At 35.6% G+C, this 21,938-nt stretch overlaps 1 long non-coding RNA gene across 1 annotated transcript in view; it reads right to left on the bottom strand.

The window, feature by feature from the left end:
• Positions 1 to 21,938, bottom strand: part of LOC117084814 — a 53,076-nt gene that overhangs the window by 14,270 nt on the left and 16,868 nt on the right. The window contains exon 2 of the long non-coding RNA XR_004437682.1: positions 2,656 to 2,827. This is a non-coding gene — a long non-coding RNA (uncharacterized LOC117084814). The remainder of the gene's footprint in view (positions 1 to 2,655; positions 2,828 to 21,938) is intronic.

Below are 21,938 nucleotides of genomic sequence, written 5' to 3'. Positions count from 1 at the left end.
AAATATTTTATCTCATTCTGTAGATTGTCTGTTGATTATTCCTTTCACTGTGCAGAGCTTTTTAGTTTAATTATGTCTCATGTCTATTATTGTTTTTGTTGCATTTGCTTTTGGGGTCATTGTCATGAATTATTTGCCTAGGCCAATGTCCAGAAAAGTTTTTCCTCAGTTTTCTTCTAGGATTTTTATAGGTTCAAGTCTTCTATTTAGGTTTTTAATCCATATTGGATTAATTTTTATATATGATGAGAGATAGGAGTCTAGTTTTATTCCTCTGCATATGGCTAGCCAATTGTATCTGCATTATTTATTGAATAGTATGTCTTTTCCACATTGTTTACTTTTGCCCACTTTATTGAAGATCAGTTGGTTGTAGTTATGTGACTTCATTTCTGGATTCTGGATTCTGTTTCATTGATCTATGTGTCTATTTTTGTACCAGTACCATGCCATTTTAGTTACTAGCCCCTTGTGGTATAATCTGAAATCAGACAATGTGATGTCAGGGGATTTGTTCTTTTTGCTTAAAAGTGCTTTGGCTATTCAGGCATTTTTTTTTTAGCTCCATATGAACTTTCCGTGCTATAGAATCTTAAACTTAGAAAAGACACAAAAATCATTTTTCAAATCTTTTGTTCTAATTTATTTATTTATCCAGTAGATATTTATTGAACCCCTAATGCATGTTAGGCATAAACTGTGAAAGAATAAAACCATCTTGTTATCAAACTCAAGGAGAGTCTAGAATACTGAGGAAACAGAATATCAAATAAGGAAGCAATCACACATAAAATTTAACTGGGATTTCTGCTGTGAAAGTTAGCTATCTGTACTTGCTTACAAGAGGAATATTTGACTGCTTCTTTGAGAATGAGATAGATTTTTCAATAGTTGAGAAAATTTTTGTATTGAAAAGATAACTTTGAAATCCATAACAGAGTGGAGGGGTATCAGTGTACTACCCCTCATTAACCCAGGAAAGAGATGGTTCTGTATTTTTTCCCTCAGAAAATAAGAATTATACCACCAAACCTATAACCCGCTTATGAGGTGGCAGTTTATTCAGATTCATTGGATCAAAACAACACATCTATGTATTTAGTATTTGTGTGTTATATAGATGCGTAAATGGGTCTTACTATGCATGTTTATGGTTAAAACAAATTTTCTTAGTTAGAATACTATTAGTTTATAAGTGTGTGCTATTTCTTTGCTTTTTAATCATGTAAAATTTATGAGCAGGGGAAAAATTTAGGTGTGTGAGTTTAAAAGCAATAGATTTTCTTTAATATATTGACTTACTATATGCAGAGTATATGGATATTACATGAGCCAGATACTCAAAGAATCTTCACCTCAGACTGTCTTCAAAATAAATTCTCATGAAATTATTTTAAATGTAGGTCCTCCTCAACAACTCTCCCTAGTAAAATTTAACAATTTTATAACTTTGACAATGGCTTAATGTAAATTCAATTCCAGAAATTGGGTGCAAAATATTAGCTTTTTTCAAACTCATTTAAAAGTTTCACCTCCCTTAACATGTGAATGAAGACACTGTGTAGCCAATATTGAAAGTGTGGAGATGGGCAAGGCAGAGCATGAGGCAACACCCAGCTAGAAAACTTGACTCAATGCAGCATCTACTTGCACTGGTCCTGCTAAATACCTACTTTATTCAATGCTCATCAGCAAAATATTTTTTAAAAGTGAAAACAAACAGTAAAACAAAGAACCTCAATGCAGTCAATGTTTTATTAAATGCTTAAGAAAAGAAAACATGTACTCTACCCATATGCTGCTACCAACCTTCATGCTCTGTCTGGTGGGGGTCCCTGATTGTCAAGAAGAAAATTAAATTCTGAGAAGAGTCTTTTTCTGCACTTCTTAGACATGTACCAGTTACTTAATGCTTTTCTTTTCTTTTCAATAAGACCCCATGTATATGAGACTTGAAAGTCTTGCAAATCATACTTCTCATTTTAAAGAGCATTACAGCCTGTTGTTTGTAAGTTCAGAGTGAGGCAGATCTGAGTTTGAACTCTCCACTCATTTATTATTTGACCCTGGGCAAAATACTTAACCTTTTAATCTTCCATCTCTCAAGCAGCTAAAAATGAAGAAAGACACCTGTTCCCTAGGGTTGTTAAAATGACTAAATGAGATAATGTAAGAAAGATTCTTCACAATACCAAGCACTCATAAATTAATAGTAATAAAAACAAAAGTGGGTCTTCATTATTAAAGTGTACAAAATATAGTAACTCTAAAAATTACCATAGTATAACTTTTATCCAGGAATATTGCCATTGACTTTTCGTCCAAGATGAAAGACTACAAACTCTGTTTTTGCTTTGTTTAGGATTGTATCCACAGTGACCAATACAGTGCTCAGAACATATTATTTATATTTAGTTTAGACATAGGTAGTTGGGATGATCAATCTCTTATCACTTTAAACTATTGTTCTAATGGGTGTCATTTACACAGTAGGTTAAATGTGAATAAAAGCCTTCTGATGTCTACTTCTCAGTCAAATATTCAGTGATAGGAGAGAGATAAAAGAAAATTTGCTTTTCACATTCAAGTCCTTGTGCTTGTCTGCAGCAGCCAGTGCTTTGTTGTTTTCGTAGTGTATTGTCCCTCGTGCGTTACCTGTAGGCAGAGCTCTCTGTATGGTGGTTAGAACTTGTCTGGTCTTGCAATCGAGGTTATCACAAGTTCTGTGATAGTGATGCCAGGGCTTGCTTTCACTCTTAATTCTCATCTTGCTTTAACATGGAGGGCTCCAATTAACTTCAAAGGCCATACCATGTGTAGAAAAACTCTGATGAAGTGGAACAAAAATCTCACTTAATGTTTGAAGTTCATGGGAATGTTAATGAGAAGGGAACGTAGTTATCACTGTGTAAAAATAAAAATGTCTAGCTCGATTCGTATATATATTTTTCATTATTTGTCACAGACAAATTCATCCAAGATATGCAAAGACAAATCAATATAATTCAGTAAGGTATCTTCCAAATTTATTTACATTGAAAAACAACACATGTTTGATAACCATTCTCTAATTAGGAAAATAGTTTCTAACTTCTCCCTTTGTTTCAAATTTGATACACATTTGTTTTCCATTATAAAATAGTTTGTAAAATGCAATGAACCAGAAATTTAACTGTAAGCAAATTGTGCTTTCACTTTAGTCCAGCACTGTTTGATAAAGTGTTTCACAGGCAATTTTATCTATTATTTCCAGGCAGTATGAAAAAGTGCCCTTTCCCTCTGATTTCCCCTAAGGAAAGTCTGCCTTTTACAGAGGGGAGTAGAAAGAGTAATATCAGATCTGAAAGAATCTGTGAGAAATTTAGAACATTGGTATCATCAGACATATCCTTTAAGTAGAAAATAATAGTAAGGAGAACATATGTGGGACGTACTCATTCATTTTATATTTTGTTGCACTGTTTGGAACTATTAATAACACATAACAGACTGATCATGTTTTTCAGCTAAAAGATGATGGATATGAATTATGATATGTGTAGAGCAGTTTCACAATTCACAATGAGATTTTTATCTCTGGACTCTAATATGATTTAAGGAAGACAAATCAATATGCCAAACATGAGCCTGGGGAGCCAGACTACTGGACATAGCTATGATGGTGCCCTGGGAAGAAACCTGAGCTGAGAAGAATGTGGGAATTCCCTGAGATCCACTCTCAGTTCTATCACTTACTGCCTCCTGCTCCTGTATAGGGAGAGATTATTTTACTTCTCTGATTGTTACACAGTCTTATTGCAAAATAAGTTATAATATAAGTGAAAGTGCATTGGAAACAATATGATTATTCTTTTTTACTTTTTAATGTTTTTTTTATTATACTTTAAGTTCTAGGGTACATGTGCATAATGTGCAGGTTTGTTACATATGCATACTTGTGCCATGTTGGTGTGCTGCACCCATCAACTCGTCAGCACCCATCAATTCATCATTTATATCAGGTATAACTCCCAATGCAATCCCTCCCCCCTCCCTCTCCCCTCTCCCTATGATAGGCCCCGGTGTGTGATGTTCCCCTTCCCGAGTCCAAGTGATCTCATTGTTCAGCTCCCACCTATGAGTGAGAACATGCGGTGTTTGATTTTCTGTTCTTGTGATAGTTTGCTAAGAATGATGGTTTCCAGCTGCATCCATGTCCCTACAAAGGACGCAAACTCATCCTTTTTTATGGCTGCATAGTATTCCATGGTGTATATGTGCCACATTTGCTTCATCCAGTCTGTCACAGGTGGACATTTGGGTTGATTCCAAGTCTTTGCTATTGTGAATAGTGCCGCAATAAACGTACGTGTGCATGTGTCTTTATAGCAGCATGATTTATAATCCTTTGGGTATATACCCAGTAGTGGGATGGCTGGGTCATATGGTACATCTAGTTCTAGATCCTTAAGGAATTGCCATACTGTTTTCCATAATGGTTGAACTAGTTTACAATCCCACCAACAATGTAAAAGTGTTCCTATTTCTCCACATCCTCTCCAACACCTGTTGTTTCCTGACTTTTTAATGATTGTCATTCTAACTGGTGTGAGATGGTATCTCATTGTGGTTTTGATTTGCATTTCTCTGATGGCGACTGATGATGAGCATTTTTTCATGTGTCTGTTGGCTGTATGAATGTCTTCTTTTGAGAAATGTCTGTTCATATCCTTTGCCCACTTTTTGATGGGGTTGTTTGTTTTTTTCTTGTATATTTGTTTGAGTTCTTTGTAGATTCTGGATATTAGCTCTTTGTCAGATGAGTAGATTGCAAAAATTTTCTCCCATTCTGTAGGTTGCCTGTTCACTCTGATGGTAGTTTCTTTTGCTGTGCAGAAGCTCTTTAGTTTAATTAGATCCCATTTGTCAATTTTGGCTTTTGCTGCCGTTGCTTTTTGTGTTTTAGACATGAAGTCCTTGCCCATGCCTATGTCCTGAATGGTATTACCTAGGTTTTCTTCTAGGGTTTTTATGGTATTAGGTCTAACATTTAAGTCTCTAATCCATCTTGAATGAATCTTCGTATAAGGAGTAAGGAAAGGATCCAGTTTCAGCTTTCTACTTATGGCTAGCCAATTTTCCCAGCACCATTTATTAAATAGGGAATCCTTTCCCCATTTCTTGTTTCTCTCAGGATTGTCAAAGATCAGATGGCTGTAGATGTGTGGTATTATTTCTGAGGACTCTGTTCTGTTCCATTGGTCTATGTCTCTGTTGTGGTACCAGTACCATGCTGTTTTGGTTACTGTAGCCTTGTAGTATAGTTTGAAGTCAGGTAGCGTGACGCCTCCAGCTTTGTCCTTTTGACTTAGGATTGTTTTGGCAATGCAGGCTGTTTTTTGGTTCCATATGAACTTTAAAGATGTTTTTTCCAATTCTGTGAAGAAACTCATTGGTAGCTTGATGGGGATGGCATTGAATCTATAAATAACCTTGGGCAGTATGGCTATTTTCATGATATTGATTCTTCCTATCCATGAGCATGGTATGTTCTTCCATTTGTTTGTGTCCTCTTTGATTTCACTGAGCAGTGGTTTGTAGTTCTCCTTGAAGAGGTCCTTTACATCCCTTGTAAGTTGGATTCCTAGGTATTTTATTCTCTTTGAAGCAATTGTGAATGGTAGTTCTTCATGATTTGGCTCTCTGTTCTCTGTTACTGGTGTATAAGAATGCTTGTGTTTTGCACATTAATTTTGTATCCTGAGACTTTGCTGAAGTTGCTTATCAGCTTAAGGAGATTTTGGGCTGAGACAATGGGGTTTTCTAAATATACAATCATGTCATCTGCAAACAGGGACAATTTGACTTCTTCTTTTCCTAATGGAATACCCTTGATTTCTTTCTCTTGCCTGATTGCCCTAGCCAGAACATCCAACACTATGTTGAATAGGAGTGGTGAGAGAGGGCATCCCTGTCTTGTGCCAGTTTTCAAAGGGAATTTTTCCAGTTTTTGCCCATTCAGTATGATATTAGCTGTGGGTTTGTCACAAATAGCTCTTATTATTTTGAGGTACATTCCATCAATACCGAATTTATTGAACGTTTTTAGCACGAAGGGCTGTTGAATTTTGTCAAAAGCCTTTCCTGCATCTATTGAGATAATCATGTGGTTCTTGTCTTTGATTCTGTTTATATGCTGGATTACGTTTATAGATTTGCGAATGTTGAACCAGCCTTGCATTCCAGGGATGAAGCCCACTTGATCATGGTGGATAAGCTTTTTGACGTGCTGCTGGATCCGATTTGCCAGTATTTTATTGAGGATTTTTGCATCGATGTTCATCAGGGATATTGGTCTAAAATTTTATTTTTTGTTGTGTCTCTGCCAGGCTTTGGTATCAGGATGATATTGGCCTCATAAAATGAGTTAGGGACGATTCCCTCTTTTTCTATTGATTGGAATAGTTTCAGGAGGAATGGTACCAGCTCCTCCTTGTACCTCTGGTAGAATTCAGCTGTGAATCCATCTGGTCCTGGACTTTTTTGGTTGGTAGGCTATTAATTATTGCCTCCATTTCAGAGCCTGCTATTGGTCTATTCAGGGATTCAACTTCTTCTGGTTAGTCTTGGAAGAGTGTAAGTGTCCAGGAAATTATCCATTTCTTCTAGATTTTCTAGTTGATTTGCGTAGAGGTTTATAGTATTCTCTGATGGTAGTGTGTATTTCTGTGGGGTCAGTGGTGATATCCCTTTATCATTTTTTATTGTATCTATTTGATTCCTCTCTCTTTCTTCTTTATTAGTCTTGCTAGCGGTCTGTCAATTTTGTTGATCTTTTCAAAAAACCAACTCCTGGATTCATTGATTTTTTGGAGGGTTTTTTGTGTCCTATCTCCTTCAGTTCTGCTCTGATCTTAGTTATTTCTTGCCTTCTGCTAGCTTTTGAATGTTTTGCTCTTGCCTCTCTAGTTCTTTTAATTGTGATGTTAGAGTGTCAATTTTAGATCTTTCCTGCTTTCTCTTGTGGGCATTTAGTGCTATAAATTTCCCTCTACACACTGCTTTAAATGTGTCTCAGAGATTCTGGTATCTTGTATCTTTGTTCTCATTGGTTTCAAAGAGTATCTTTATTTCTGCCTTCATTTCGTTATGTACCCAGTAGTCATTCAGGAGCGGGTTGTTCAGTTTCCATGTAGTTGAGCGGTTTTGATTGAGTTTCTTAGTCCTGAGTTCTAGTTTGATTGCACTGTGGTCTGAGAGACAGTTTGTTATAATTTCTGTTCTTTTACATTTGCTGAGGAGTGCTTTACTTCCAATTATGTGTCAATTTTGGAATAAGTGCGATGTGGTGCTGAGAAGAATGTATATTCTGTTGATTTGGGGTGGAGAGTTCTATAGATGTCTATTAGGTCCGCTTGGTGCAGAGATGAGTTCAATTCCTGGATATCCTTGTGAACTTTCTGTCTCATTGATCTGTCTAATGTTGACAGTGGAGTGTTGAAGTCTCCCATTATTATTGTATGGGAATCTAAGTCTCTTTGTAAGTCTCTAAGGACTTGCTTTATGAATGTGGGTGCTCCTGTATTGGGTGCATATATATTTAGGATAGTTAGCTCTTCCTGTTGAATTGATTCCTTTACCATTATGTAATGTCCTTCTTTGTCTCTTTTGATCATTGATGGTTTAAAGTCTGTTTTATCAGAGACTAGGATTGCAACCCCTGCTTTTTTTTGTTCTCCATTTGCTTGGTAAATCTTCCTCCATCCCTTTATTTTGAGCCTATGTATGTCTCTGCATGTGAGATGGGTCTCCTGAATACAGCAGATGAGGTCTTGACTCTTTATCCAGTTTGCCAGTCTGTGTCTTTTAATTGGAGCATTTAGTCCATTTACATTTAAGGTTAATATTGTTATGTGTGAACTTGATCCTGCCATTATGATATTAACTGGTTATTTTGCTCGTTAGTTGATGCAGTTTCTTCCTAGCCTCGATGGTCTTTACATTTTGGCATGTTTTTGCAATGGCTGGTACCGGTTGTTCCTTTCCATGTTTAGTGCTTCCTTCAGGGTCTCTTGTAAGGCAGGCCTGGTGGTGACAAAATCTCTAAGCATTTGCTTATCTGTAAAGGATTTTATTTCTCCTTCACTTATGAAGCTTGTTTGGCTGGATATGAAATTCTAGGTTAAAATTCTTTTCTTTAAGAATGTTGAATTGGCCCCAGTCTCTTCTGGCTTGTAGAGTTTCTGCTGAGAAATCTGCTGTTAGTCTGATGGGCTTCCCTTTGTGGGTAACCCGACCTTTCTCTCTGGCTGCCCCTAAGATTCTTTCCTTCATTTCAACTTTGGTGAATCTGGCAATTATGTGTCTTGGAGTTGCTCTTCGAGGAGTATCTTTGTGGCGTTCTCTGTTTTCCTGAATTTGAATGTTGGCCTGCCCTACTAGGTTGGGGAAGTTCTCCTGGATGATATCCTGAAAAGTGTTTCCAAGTTGGTTCCATTTTCCCCCTCACTTTCAGGCACCCCAATCAGACATAGATTTGGTCTTTTTACATAATCCCATACTTCTTGCAGGCTTTGTTCATTTCTTTTTCTTCTTTTTTCTTTTGGTTTCTCTTTCGCTTCATTTCATTCATTTGATCCTCAATCACTGATACTCTTTCTTCCAGTTGATCGAGTTGGTTACTGAAGCTTGTGCATTTGTCACGTATTCTCGTGTCATGGTTTTCATCTCTGTCATTTTTTATGACTTCTCTGCATTAATTAGTCTAGCTGTCAATTCTTTCACTCTTTTTTCAAGATTTTTAGTTTCTTTGCGCTGGGTACGTAATTCCTCCTTTAGCTCTGAGAAGTTTGATGGACTGAAGCCTTCTTCTCTCATCTCGTCAAAGTCATTCTCTGACCAGCTTTGACCCGTTGCTGGCGATGGGCTGCGCTCCTTTGCAGGGGGAGATGTGCTCTTATTTTTTGAATTTCCAGCTTTTCTGCCCTGCTTTATCCCCATCTTTGTGGTTTTATCTGCCTCTGGTCTTTGATGATGGTGACGTACTGATGGGGTTTTGGTATAGGTGTCCTTCCTGTTTGATAGTTTTCCTTCTAACAGTAAGCACCCTCAGCTGTAGGTCTGTTGGGGATTGCTTGAGGTCCACTCCAGACCCTGTTTGCCTGGGTATCAGCAGCAGAGGTTGCAGAAGATGGAATATTGCTGAACAGCGAGTGTACCTGTCTGATTCTTACTTTGGAAGCTTCCTCTCAGGGGTGTACTCCACCCTGTGAGGTGTGGGGTGTCAGACTGCCCTTAGTGGGGGATGTCTCCCAGTTAGGCTACTCAGGGGTCAGGGACCCACCTGAGCAGGCAGTCTGTCCCTCTCAGATCTCAACCTCAGTGTTGGGAGATCCACTGCTCTCTTCAAAGCTGTCAGACAGAGTGTTTGCGTCTGCAGAGGTTCTGCTGCTTTTGTTGTGTTGTTTAACTGTGCCCTGTCCCCAGAGGTGGAGTCTACAGAGACGGCAGGCTTCCTTGAGCTGCTATGAATTCCACCCAGTTCGAGCTTCCCAGTGGCTTTGTTTACCTACTTAAGCCTCAGCAATGGTGGGCGCCCCTCCCCCAGCCTCGCTGCTGCCTTGCGGTTAGATTGCAGACTGCTGTGTTAGCAATGAGGGAGGCTCCGTGGGCGTGGGACCCTCCCTGCCAGGTGTGGGATATATTCTCCTGGCGTGCCCGTTTGCTTAAAGCGCAGTATTGGGGTGGGAGTTACCCGATTTTCCAGGTGTTGTGTGTCTCAGTTCCCCTGGCTAGGAAAAGGGATTCCCTTCCCCCTTGCACTTCCCAGGTGAGGCGATGCCTCGCCCTGCTTCAGCTCTCGCTGGTCGGGCTGCAGCAGCTGACCAGCACCGATTGTCCAGCACTCCCTAGTGAGATGACCCCAGTACCTCAGTTGTAAATGCAGAAATCACCAGTCTTCTGTGTCGCTCGCGCTGGGAGTTGGAGACTTGAGCTATTCCTATTCGGCTATCTTCCCTTCCAGTTTTCAATCAGCAATGAGCAGCTATTCTCTTAACCAAAAAATGTTGCCCTTTAAAAGTTAGCCATAAGCTTTTTCACTGGCATTTAATTTTAACCTTGAGCAGTAAATCTTTCTATTGAAGAGTAAGGTGTACCTTGAAGTTTTGCTTAGCCAAAGTGTTTCGCTTGAAATTTTGTGAGATGCATATGTTTTATAGAATGACATTTATCCAAGAAGATGAAATATAATTGAAAATTATATTCATATATTGAAAATAAAGATAGAAGTTTAGAAGTAAAAAGGAGCTTAGATGATAAGTAAAAGTTACTGAGAAATCAAAAGCTAAGAATGTATTATTTAAACCATTTATTCAGCAAAATAATTCATAAACATCTGCTTAGTGTAAGGCCCTGGAGTCAAAAAGTTCAGATCCAAATCTTTCTCTGTCATTATTGTCTCTGTAACTTTAGGCAAGTTACTTGAACCTTCTTAGCCTTAGTTTCCTAATCTGTGATAGATGAGGAAGCTATGTGAGAATTCAATCAAATGTGACATATAAAGTGCTTAGTGCAGTAGTTATTACATAAAATATATTTAATAAATATAATTGTTATTCTTATTATCATTATTACTGCTATGTTTTGTGGTCCTAAATAATAAGTACTCAATGAATATTGATTGACCATGACAGATAAATATAATATAATGGCATTTACATATAAAGAAAGGTTGCATAGAGGCACTACCATAATGGCAAGCTTAAAAATCAGGAAAAGAGGGATTAAAAGGCCAAAACAATAAGAATATGCCTAATAAAGACCATAAAATAAAATGTTAGAAAAATTAAACTTATGGTAGATTGCGTCCCAGGGAGTTTAGATGAAATAGAACTTTTCGAAAGGTCTGTAGTTAAACCTTTCAGATTCCAAAACTTTAGAATTTTTGACCTATTTATTCTTTGTAAAAATTTGGGCTAATATCATCATTAATATCAAAGGCTGATGTAATCTTTAAATTTAGAATTTTTTAAATAAAATGCTCTTAGACATTATCCCTTGGAACTTAATAATTAATTTATGTTAATCACAGTATTATACAATACTTATGTACACATAAGTAATTGTAAAGCAGTTTTAGATATTTATTATTGCTGTATCATTGTTATTCATATTTTGGGGCACGTGATGTTTTGATACATGTACACAACTTGCAATGATCAAGTCAGAGTAATTGAGATATTCACCACCTCAAATATTTATCTTTACTTTGTGTTGGAAATGTGGCAATTCTTTCCTTACTATTTTGAAATATATACAATAAATTATTGTTGACTATAATTTCTGTACTATGCTATCAACTACTAGAACTTATTCATTCTATCTAACTGCGTTTTTGTATTCATTAACCAATTTCTCTGCATCCTTCTCTCCTTCATTCTGTTCCTTACCTGTAATAACCATCATTCTACTTTCTACCTACATGAAATCCACTTTTTTGGCTCCCACATATAAGAGCACATGTGATATTTATTTTTCTGTACTTGGCCTATTTTACTTAACATAATGACCATCCATGTTGTTGCAAATGACAGAATTTTATTATTTTTGATGACTGAATAGTATTCCATTGTGTGTATGTGCCACATTTTAAAATTCATTCACCTGTTAATGAACATAGATTGATTCCATATCTTAGCTATTATGAATAGTTCTGCAATAAACATGGGGGTACAAATACCTCTTCAATATATTGATTTTTCCCTTTAGATATATAACCAGGAGTGAAATTGCTTGATCATATGATAGTTATATTTTTGGGTTTCTTTTTTGAGGAAATTTTGTATTGTTTTACATAAGGGTTGTACTACTGTACGTTCCCACAGACAGTGTATAAGTGTTTCCCTTTCTATGTATTCTCATCAGCATTTTTTACTTTTTGTCCTTTTGATAATGTATATTCTAACTGGGGTAAGATGATATCTCATTGTAGTTTTGATTATTTACATTTCCCAGATGACTAGTGATGTTGAGCATTTTCTCATATACCAGTTGGTCATGTGTATGTCTTCTTTTGAGAAATGTCTGTTGAGGTCTTTTGCCCGTTTTTAATTGGATATCTGGGTTTTTCTTTCTTTCTTTTTTTTTTATTTGCTATTAAGTTGTTTGAGTTCCTTATATATTCTAGTTATTACACCCTTATCGGATGGATAGTTTGTAAATATTTTCTTTCATTCTGTTGTTGCTTTTCTTCACTTTGTTAATTGTTCTTTTTGCTGTGCAGAAGCGTTTTAGCTTGATGTGATCCCATTTGTCTGTTTTTGCTTTGGTTTCCTGTGCTTTTGATCTTTTACCCAAAAAATTTTTGCCCACACCAATATCCTGCAGCCTTTCCCTAATTTCTTATAGTAGTTTCATAGTTTCAGATTTTACATTTAAGTGTTTAATCTGCTTGAGTTGATTTTGTGTATGGTGAAAGATGGGAATCTAGTTTCATTCTTCTACATGTGGGTATCCAGGTTTAACAAGCACCATTGATTAAAAAGGCTGTCTTTTCCCCAGTGTAAGTTTTTAGTGCCTTTGTTGAAAATGAGTGTGTGGATTTATTTCTGGTTTCTCTATTCTGTTCCACTGGTCTACTTGTCTGTTTTTAGGTCAGTATTATGCTGTTTCGGTTACTATAACTTTGCAGTATAATATGAAATCAGATAGTGTGTGCCTTCAGCTTTGGTCTTTTTGTTCAGGTTTGCTTTATTTGTTTGGGTTTTTTTGTGGTTCTATACAAATTTTAAGATTGCTTTTTCTATTTTTGTGAATAATATCATTGATATTTTGATAGGAATTGCATTGAATCTACAGATAGTTTTGGGTAGTATAGACATTTTGACAATATTAATTATTCCAATTTATGAGCATGAAATATCTTTTTAATTATTTGTGTCCTCTTCAATTTCTTTCATAAGTGTTTTATAGTTTTCCTTGTATAGATCTTTTATTTCTTTGATTAACTTGATTCCTAAGTATATTTTTGATAGATTTTGTAAATGGAATTGTGCTCTCGATTTCTTTTTCAGATTGATCACTGTTACCATACAGGAATGCTACTGATTTTTATACATTGATTTTATATCCAGCAATGTTACTAAATTCATGTATCAATTCTAAGAGGTGTTTTCATGAAGCCTTTAGTTTTTTCTTTAAAAATCATGTCATTTGCAAATAGTAATAATTTGACTTTTTTTTTTTTCCAATTTGGAAGCACTCTATTTCTTTGTCTTGCCTAATTGCTGTAGGTAGGACTTCAGTACTATCTTGAATAACAGTGGTGAAAGTGAGCATCTGATTTTGTTTCAGATCTTAGTGGAAAGGCTTTTACTTTTTTCTGTTATAGTATGATAATATGTAGCTGTGGGCTTATCATATATAGCTTTTTTGTGTTGAGGCACATTCCTTATATACCGTTTGTTAAGAGTTTTTATCATGAAGAGATGTTGAATTTAACAGAACGTTTTTAGCATCTATTGAAATGATCGTACAGTTTTTGTTCTTGATTCTGTTGATGTGATGTATTTTGTTTATTGATTAACATATATTGAGTCATCCTTGCATCCCTAGGATTAATACCATTTGATCATAGCTAATTATCTTTTTAATGTGTTGTTGAATTCTGTTTATTAATATTTTTCAGGGTTTTTACATATATGTTCATCAGAGATATTGGCCCATAGGTTTTCCAGTTTTGGTATCAGGGTAGTAGTGGCCTCATATAAAGAGTTTGAAACCATTTCTTCCTCTTCTATTTTTGGAAATAGTTTGAATAGAATTTGTACAAGTTATTTTTCAAATGTTTGGTAGAATTTAATAGAGGTCCTGACATTTTTGTTGATGTGAGACATTGTATTACTTCTTTGATCTTGATACTCATTATTGACCTGTTTATGCTTTCTATTTTTTTCATGGCTCAATCTTGGTTGGTTGTATGTTGTCAGAAATGTATCCATTTCTTCTAGGCTTTCCAATTTGTTGGCGTATAATTTTTCATAATATTCTCTAATGATCCCTTGTATTTCTGTAGTATCAGTTGCGATGTTTTATTTTTCATCTCTGATTTTATTTATTTGGTGCTTCTGTACTCTTTCTAAGTTAATCTAGCTAAAGGTTTATTGATGTTTATCTTTTCAAAAAAACAATTTTCCATTTTGTTGGTCTTTTTATTATTTTTGTCTCAATTTTATTTTTCTGCTCTGATCTTTATTTTTTTCCCTGTACAAATTTTGGGTTTGATTTATTCCGGCTTTTTTAGTTCCTTGAGGTGCATCATTAGGTAGTTTATTTGCTACCTGTTTTTTGGATGAAGGCATTTGCTGCTATAAACTTTCTTCTTAGACACATTTTTGCTGTGTCTCATAAGTTCTAGTATGTTGTGTTTTCGTTTTAATTTATTTCAATAAATTTATTTACTTTTAAAAATATGCTCCACAGGCCAGGCACGGTGGCTCAAGCCTGTAATCCCAGCACTTTGGGAGGCCGAGACGGGTGGATCACAAGGTCAGGAGATCGAGACCATCCTGGCTAACATGGTGAAACCCCGTCTCTACTAAAAAATACAAAAAACTAGCCGGGCGAGGTGGCGGGCGCCTGTAGTCCCAGCTACTGGGGAGGCTGAGGCAGGAGAATGGCGTGAACCCAGGAGGCAGAGCTTGCAGTGAGCTGAGATCCGGCCACTGCATTCCAGCCTGGGTGACAGAACGAGACTCCATCTCAAAAAAAAAAAAATATATGCTCCACATAAAAGTAAATAAATTTTTAAATTTCCTTCTTAATGTCTTCATTGACCCATTAATTGTTCAGGAGAATATTGTTTAATTTCCATGTCTTTGTGCAGTTTTCAAAGTCCCTCTTATTATTGAGGTTTTTAAATGTTCTTTTACTTTGTTGTGGTCAGAAAGAATACTTGATGTGATTTTGGTATTTTTAAATTTATTTGGAATTGTTTTGTGACCTAACATAGAGTCTGTCTTAGAGCATGTTCTATGTACAGATGAGAAGACTGTATTCTGCAGCAGTGGAATTAAATCTTCTGTAAATGCCCATTAGGTCCATTTGGTCTAGAGTAAGTAGTTTTAAGAGTAAGTAGTTTTACACTAATTTTTTAAATTTATTTTCTGCCAGGATGATCCATCCATTGCTGAAAGTAGAATGCTGAAGTCCCCTATTATTACTGTATTTCATTCCATCTCTCCTTTTGGCCCTATTAATATTTGCTTCCTATATTGGGGTGTTCCAGTGCTGGTTGCATATATGTTTACTATTTTTATATCCTTTTACTAAATTGACCTCTTTATTATTATACAGTTACCTTTTGTCTCTTTTGACAGTTTCTGACTTAACATCTGTTTTATCTAATATAAGTGTAGCTACTCCTGTTCTTCCGTTAGTTTTTTATTTGCATGGAGTAGCTTTTTTTGTTTCTTCACTTTCAGCCTATGTGTGTCTTTATGTGAGAAGAAAGTTTCCTGTAAGCAGCATATAGTAAAGTCTTGGTTTTTTTGTAAATATTAGGTCTCATTATGTTGCCCAGGCTGTTCTCACACTCCTGGATTCAAGCAATCCTCCCACCTCAGTCTCTTGAGTAGCTGGGATTATAGGCATGCCACCATACCTGTCTGAGTTTTTTAATCCATTCAACCACTTTATATCTGTTAATTGGAGAATTTAGTCCATTAAAAATTCATTGTTATTATTGATAGGTAAGGCCTTACTATTTCCATTTTCTTGCTTGTTTACTAATTATTGTGTAACTTCTCACATCATTTCTTCCTTTCTTCTTTTCTTTGTGGTTAAGTGATTTTCCCTGATAGTATGTTTTAATTCATTGCTTTTTATTTTTAGTGTATCTGTTATAAGGTTTTGCTTTTGTTCACTGTAAGGCTTACCAAAAACATCATATACTTATAACAAATATTTTAAACTGATACCAACTTAACTTTGATAGCCAAAAATCAAAGAAACAAAGCAAAAAAACAAAACAAAACAAAAAAACAAACCCCAACTAGTACACATTAAATCTTTTCTTCCCCTATATTTTGAATTTTTATGTCATAATTTACATACTTTATATTACCTATCTCTTAAATTGTTGTAGTTGTTATTATTTTAAATTGTTATATCTTTTAGTCTTCTGACTAAAGATATAAGTGGTTTAAATACTGCAGTTACAATATGAGCATAACAATTATGTTAGTGACCTTTTCTTTAGATTTGAAGAAATCCCTTTAGCATTTATTATAGGACAGATCTGGAAACAATAAAGTCCCTCAACGCTGTTTGTCTGGGAAAGTCTTTTTATCTATCCTTTATTTCCTGAGGGCTAATTTCACTGAGTACCATATTCTTGCTTTTTTTTTCAGCACTCTGAAAATATTGTCCCACTCCCTCTTATATGTTATTTTCTTCTTTTCTCTCACTGCTTTCCGGGTTTTCTCTTTGTCTTTGACCTTTGCAAGTTTAATTATGATATGTTTTAGAATATTTTTATTTGGGTTGAATCTGGTGATCTTTGACTTTCCTGTACCTGTGTATTTACATCTTTCTCTAGGTTTAGAGGGTTTTCTGGTATTATTTTTTAAATAAGCTTTCTACTTCTTTTTTTTTCTCAGTTTCATCTTTCTCTCCAATAATCTGAATATTTACTCTTTTATGTTGTCCCACAGATTCTGTAAGCTTTGTTCATTTCTCTTCATTCTTTTTTTTTTCTTTTCTCTCCTCTGTGTATTTTCAAGTAGTCTCTTTTTTAAATCACTGATTCTTTCTTCTTTTTGATCAATTCTGCTGTTGATGCTCTCTATGGCATTTTCAATATCATTCATTATATTTTTCAGCTCCAAAATTTCTGTTTGATTTTTTTAAACATTATTTTAACTGTCTGTTACATTTTTTCTGATACATTTCTGAATTGATTCTCTGTGTTTTGTTGAAGTTCATTGAGCTTCCTTAAAACAGCTATTTTGAATCCTTTGTCTGAGAGATTACACATGTCCATAACTGAGGGTCACTCTCTGCTGCCTTGTTTTCTCTGTTTGGTGAGATCATATTTCCCCAAATGTTTTTGGTACTTGTAGAAGTGTGATAACGCTGTGTATTGAGGAATAAGGTATTTCAGTTTTTGAAGTTTGGCTTTCTTTGTGCCTGTCCTTCACCAAAGACCTTTCCAGAGATTCTAAGGTAACTAACTGTGGTCTTCCCATAGCTTGTGACCAACTGCAGCCATCTCAGTGCTGAGGGACACTTTAAGCCCAGGTCTGCTACTGTTCTCATTAGGACTTCAAGGTTCACACAGCCTTCCAGCCTAGATGAACCTTAATTTAAAGACTTCCACAGAGACTTTTGACTGTGGATGGATACAGAATTCATTGTTGAGGAGGGTGAATATGAGCAAATTCCCTTCTACTCTGCCATTTTTGTAATGTCATGCCTCATAATTTTTATATGCTGAATATTTATGATAATATTCTGATTTCTTTCAAGTTATGTTGTACTTCAGTCAATTTACATTTATAACTTAGAAGTACTCATGGAACAAAACCATTGTTTGCTAAAATTTTTAACTGAAAATACAAAAATCTTTTTTTTTTTTTTTTTTTTTTTTTTTAGAGACGGAGTTTTGCTCTTGTTGCCCAGGCTGGAGTGCAATGGTGCAATCTTGGCTCACTGCAACCTCTGCCTCCTGGGTTCAAGTGATTCCCCTGCCTCAGCCTCCCAAGTAACTGGGATTACAGGCACCTGCCACCATGCCCAGCTAATTTTTTGTACTTTTTTTTCTATTTTTCAGTAGAGACAGGGTTTCGCTATGTTGGCCAAGCTGATCTCAAACTCCTGACCTCAGACAATCCACCTGTCTCGGCCTCCCAAAGTGCTGGGATTACAGGCATGAGCCACCACACCCAGCCCAAAAATCTTAAATGTTAATATATCTCTCCTTTGGATTACTTCTAGGTTTCTGACCTAGGTAACTTAATGTTTTCTAAAATTTTGTTTGTTCAGGAATGATCTTTTGGTTCAATGGAAACAGTAAAGTATTCCTTCCTATATAAAACCCTAGAAATAACATAGAAAATTTTAGTGACTGTGTCATAATTTTTCACATTAAAAAAAGAATAAATCTTAGAGAACCAGAAGCATTGCGGAAAACACAACCTAAATCTACTACAGAATGGCAAAGCAACATCAAGGTCAAGTTGTGTCTGAACATGGCAGAAGAAGAGGGCAGAAAGAGACTGAGGGGAAATTAACAAGTGTTTAGTTGGAGAACTGTGGCGATATCAGCCAAGGCAATTTACCTCTACATGCATTAACACCCCTGTGCACTAGGAAGCTGCAACAGAGCTATATGTCTTCAGATGGTAGAAGTGCTTAAGGCAAATTGTAGAGCAGTGGTCTAATGACTCCTGAGACTAGGAATAATTTAGTTCAACTCAGAAATGCATCTGCAAAGATACTTCACTAAGCAGCATACCTCATCAGTCTATCTCTTATGCCAAAAAATAGCAAAAAACAAAAACTCCAACAGTCTCTTTTACCACTCCTCTCAGTTAGTCTGGTCAAGAAGGGGATTTCAGTTGCAAAGTATGGGAAGAAAGAATAAATACGCACTTCTCCCTTATTTTAGGACAAAGCCATTTTTAATATACATGAAGTTTATCATTTTATCATTAGCACTTTGAAAGTAAGGAAGCAAATAGAAGAACTTATACCTGAGAAACACAGATAATAAAACATCTAGAATTAAACTTTAGGTAAATATAATTAATATTTTTGGAAAGAAAAAAGATATTGAAGAAGAATGAATCAACAGTGACAAAAATAAAAATAGAATTGTTAAATTTATAATTCAAAAACATAATAGATGAGATGAATAGCCTAATGGATGTACCTGAATAACAAATCTTTCAGCTACAACTTCAAGTTGAGGAAGAAGAATGAATCAAGAAACAATGGCAATCAAATACATTATTTATACTTACTGTTGTCTAAATAAAATTGATGAACAGGAGAACCAGTGGGGACTGGAGAAGGGAGTAGAGAATAAAGATAAATAAACATAATAAGAAGGTTCAAACAGAAATGTTATTGTCTCATAGTTCTGGAGGCCAAAAGTTTATAATCAAAGTGTTGGCAAATATATATTTCCCCTGAAATCTGTAGAGAAGAACCCTTTCTTGCCTCTTCTTAGTTTCTAATTATTGGCATTCCTTGACTTACAGGTGCAGCACTTCCATCTCTTCCTCCATCACCACACAGCACTTCATATGTCTGTCTTCTCTTCTAAGGACAACAGTTATATACTTGATTAAGGGACCTCCCTCATCCAATATGATCTCCTATGAACTTAACTGATTACATCTGCAATGATCCTATTTCTAAATACGGTTATATTCCAACATACTGTGAGACATTTTTTGGTGGGGAGAATACAATTAAATTCACAACCTATGCCATATTCATGGAATGGAAGTGTCAGTATTGTTAAAATCCATTTGTCCCTAAATTGATCTGTGGATCTAATGCAATCCCAATCAAAATCCAAGTAGGAATTTTTTTAAGAAAGTGACAAGACGAAATCTTATACAGAAATTTTAAAAAATCTAAAATTTACAAAATAATTGTGAAAAAGAGAGGAGAAGTCAGATGATCTATGCTACCTAATTCCTAGACCTAGTAAAAAGCTGCAATATTCAATGTGGTATTGACAAAAGGATAGAAAAGTAAATCCATAGAACAGAATCAAGAATCCAGAAAAGTATCCAACACATAAATTTTTTATGAGAGTACAAAATAAATTTAGCAGGGAAAGAAAAGGTTTTCAACAAATGGCGCTGGAATAACTGGATATTTATATTTTAAAAAACCTTCTTCATACCATACGTAAATGAACTCAAATGGATCATAAATTTAAATGTAACAGCAAGAGCTATAAAGGAGAATATCTTCATGACCTTCGGAGCCTCTGTGATGAATTCTTAGAAAAGATACAGAAAGCACTAAATAGAAAATTGATAAATTAGACCTCATCAAAATTTAAAACATTTGATTATTAAAAGAAACTGGCCAGGCATGGTGGCTCATGCCTGTAATCCCAGCACTTTGGAGGACTGAGGTGGGCAGGTCACTTGAGGTCAGGAATTAGAGACCAGCCTGGCCAATATGGAGAAACCTTGTTTCTACTAAAAATATGAAAATTAGCAGGTGTGGTGGCACACACCTGTAATCCCAACAACTCAGGTGGCTGATGCAGGAGAATTGCTTGGACCTGGGAGGTAGAGGTTGCAGTAAGCCAAGATAGTGCCACTGCACTCCAGCCTGGGCAACAGAGCAAGACTCAGTCAAAGAAAAAGAAGAGAAGAAAGGAAAGGAGAGGAGAAGGAAGGAGAGAGGAGGGGAGAGGAGGGGAGGGCAGGGGAGGGGAGGGGAGGAGAGGGGAGAGGAGTGGAGAGGAGGTGAGGCCACAAATGAGAAAATATTCATTCACAACACATATCAATAACAGAAAGTTTGTATCAAGAATCTATAAAGAACTAAACTCAATAATAAAATAACAAACTTTTAAAGAAAAGAATGAGGAAGAGTAATCTATTTTTAGAAAGGTCAAAAGATTTGGAAAAATACTTTACAAAAATATATATATACAGGCATCTAATAAGCCTATGAAAATGTGATCAACATCATTACTTGTCTAAGAGTTGTAAATAAAATGACAAGACAGCATTATACACTGAGTCATGGCTAAATTTTAAAAGACTGACAGCACCAAATTCTGATGAGTCTGTGGACCATCTGGAACTTTCATAAATTGCTATTATGAAAATAAAATGTTAAAACTGCTTTGTAAAACTATTTGCCAGTTTCTTAAGCAGTGAAATATGTATCTGTTCTATGACCTTAGTTGTTTAAGAAGAAAATGAAACATATGTCCACAGACAACCTCCTTAATACATTTTCATAGCAGCTTTATTCATACTGCTAAAAAATGAAAATAGTCCAAGTGTCTATCAACCAAGAATGATTAAGCAAACTATGGAATATTCATATTACAGAATATTACCTAGCAACAAAAATGAATGGACTACTGGTTATTCAATGATATGGTTAAATCTATAACACAGAATATTGAGCAAAAGAAACCAGGCACATAAAACTTATAAAGTGTGTGATTCCATTTATATGAAATTCTAGAATACATCATAGAAAACAGCCAAGGATAATAGGAAACAGAATAGTGGTTGCTTCTGCACTGGAGGATTGACTGGGAGAGAAACAATAGGAAACTTTCTAGAGAGGTGATAGAATTTTTCTGTATCTTGATGGATGTAGATTACATTTGTATGTGTTTGTCAAAGTTGATCCAACTATTTACTTAAGGTATGTATACTTCACTGTAAGTTATACGTTATTATTTTAAGGACTTAAAAATCAACAGTAATGATTCTCATAATGGTCACTGGTGACCTTAGGCAGACACATTAACAAAGCATTGTTTACTAGACTGTGGCTTCAGTGAAAGTTGAGTTTACAAAGATTTCTGAGACAATAGGATGGCTATTGGTAAAAAGCTGATAGGCAGAAGAGACAGATAGGGAGATGTTTTTTTACTAGGAGATCTTGCCAAGTTTGTCAAAGAACAGCATGGAATGGAAATGGAAAAGAATAAAATTCTCTGCAAAATTAACTTTGCCTGCTGAACGATTTTGTCTTAGAAGAGAGTTTATCAGCAGCAGCAGCTTCATGGCAGTCACCATCACCATCAGCATCACATCAGTTCTACTAATCTCAGTCTTAAAATCATTGATCTTATGTGCATTAAGTAAGTCTGCTATTTTCAAAGTCAACTTTCCAAAAACAACAGGATTTCTCTGGACAAATGGGATATTAATTCCAACTGAGGATTTTTGGGATAATAGACC

The sequence above is a fragment of the Trachypithecus francoisi genome, unplaced genomic scaffold, assembly GCF_009764315.1.
Source record: "Trachypithecus francoisi isolate TF-2019V2 unplaced genomic scaffold, Tfra_2.0 Lachesis_group1, whole genome shotgun sequence".
Classification (NCBI taxonomy): Eukaryota; Metazoa; Chordata; class Mammalia; order Primates; family Cercopithecidae; genus Trachypithecus; species Trachypithecus francoisi.
Note: the sequence above shows the minus strand (reverse complement) of the source record. Positions and strands in the feature narration are given on the sequence as shown.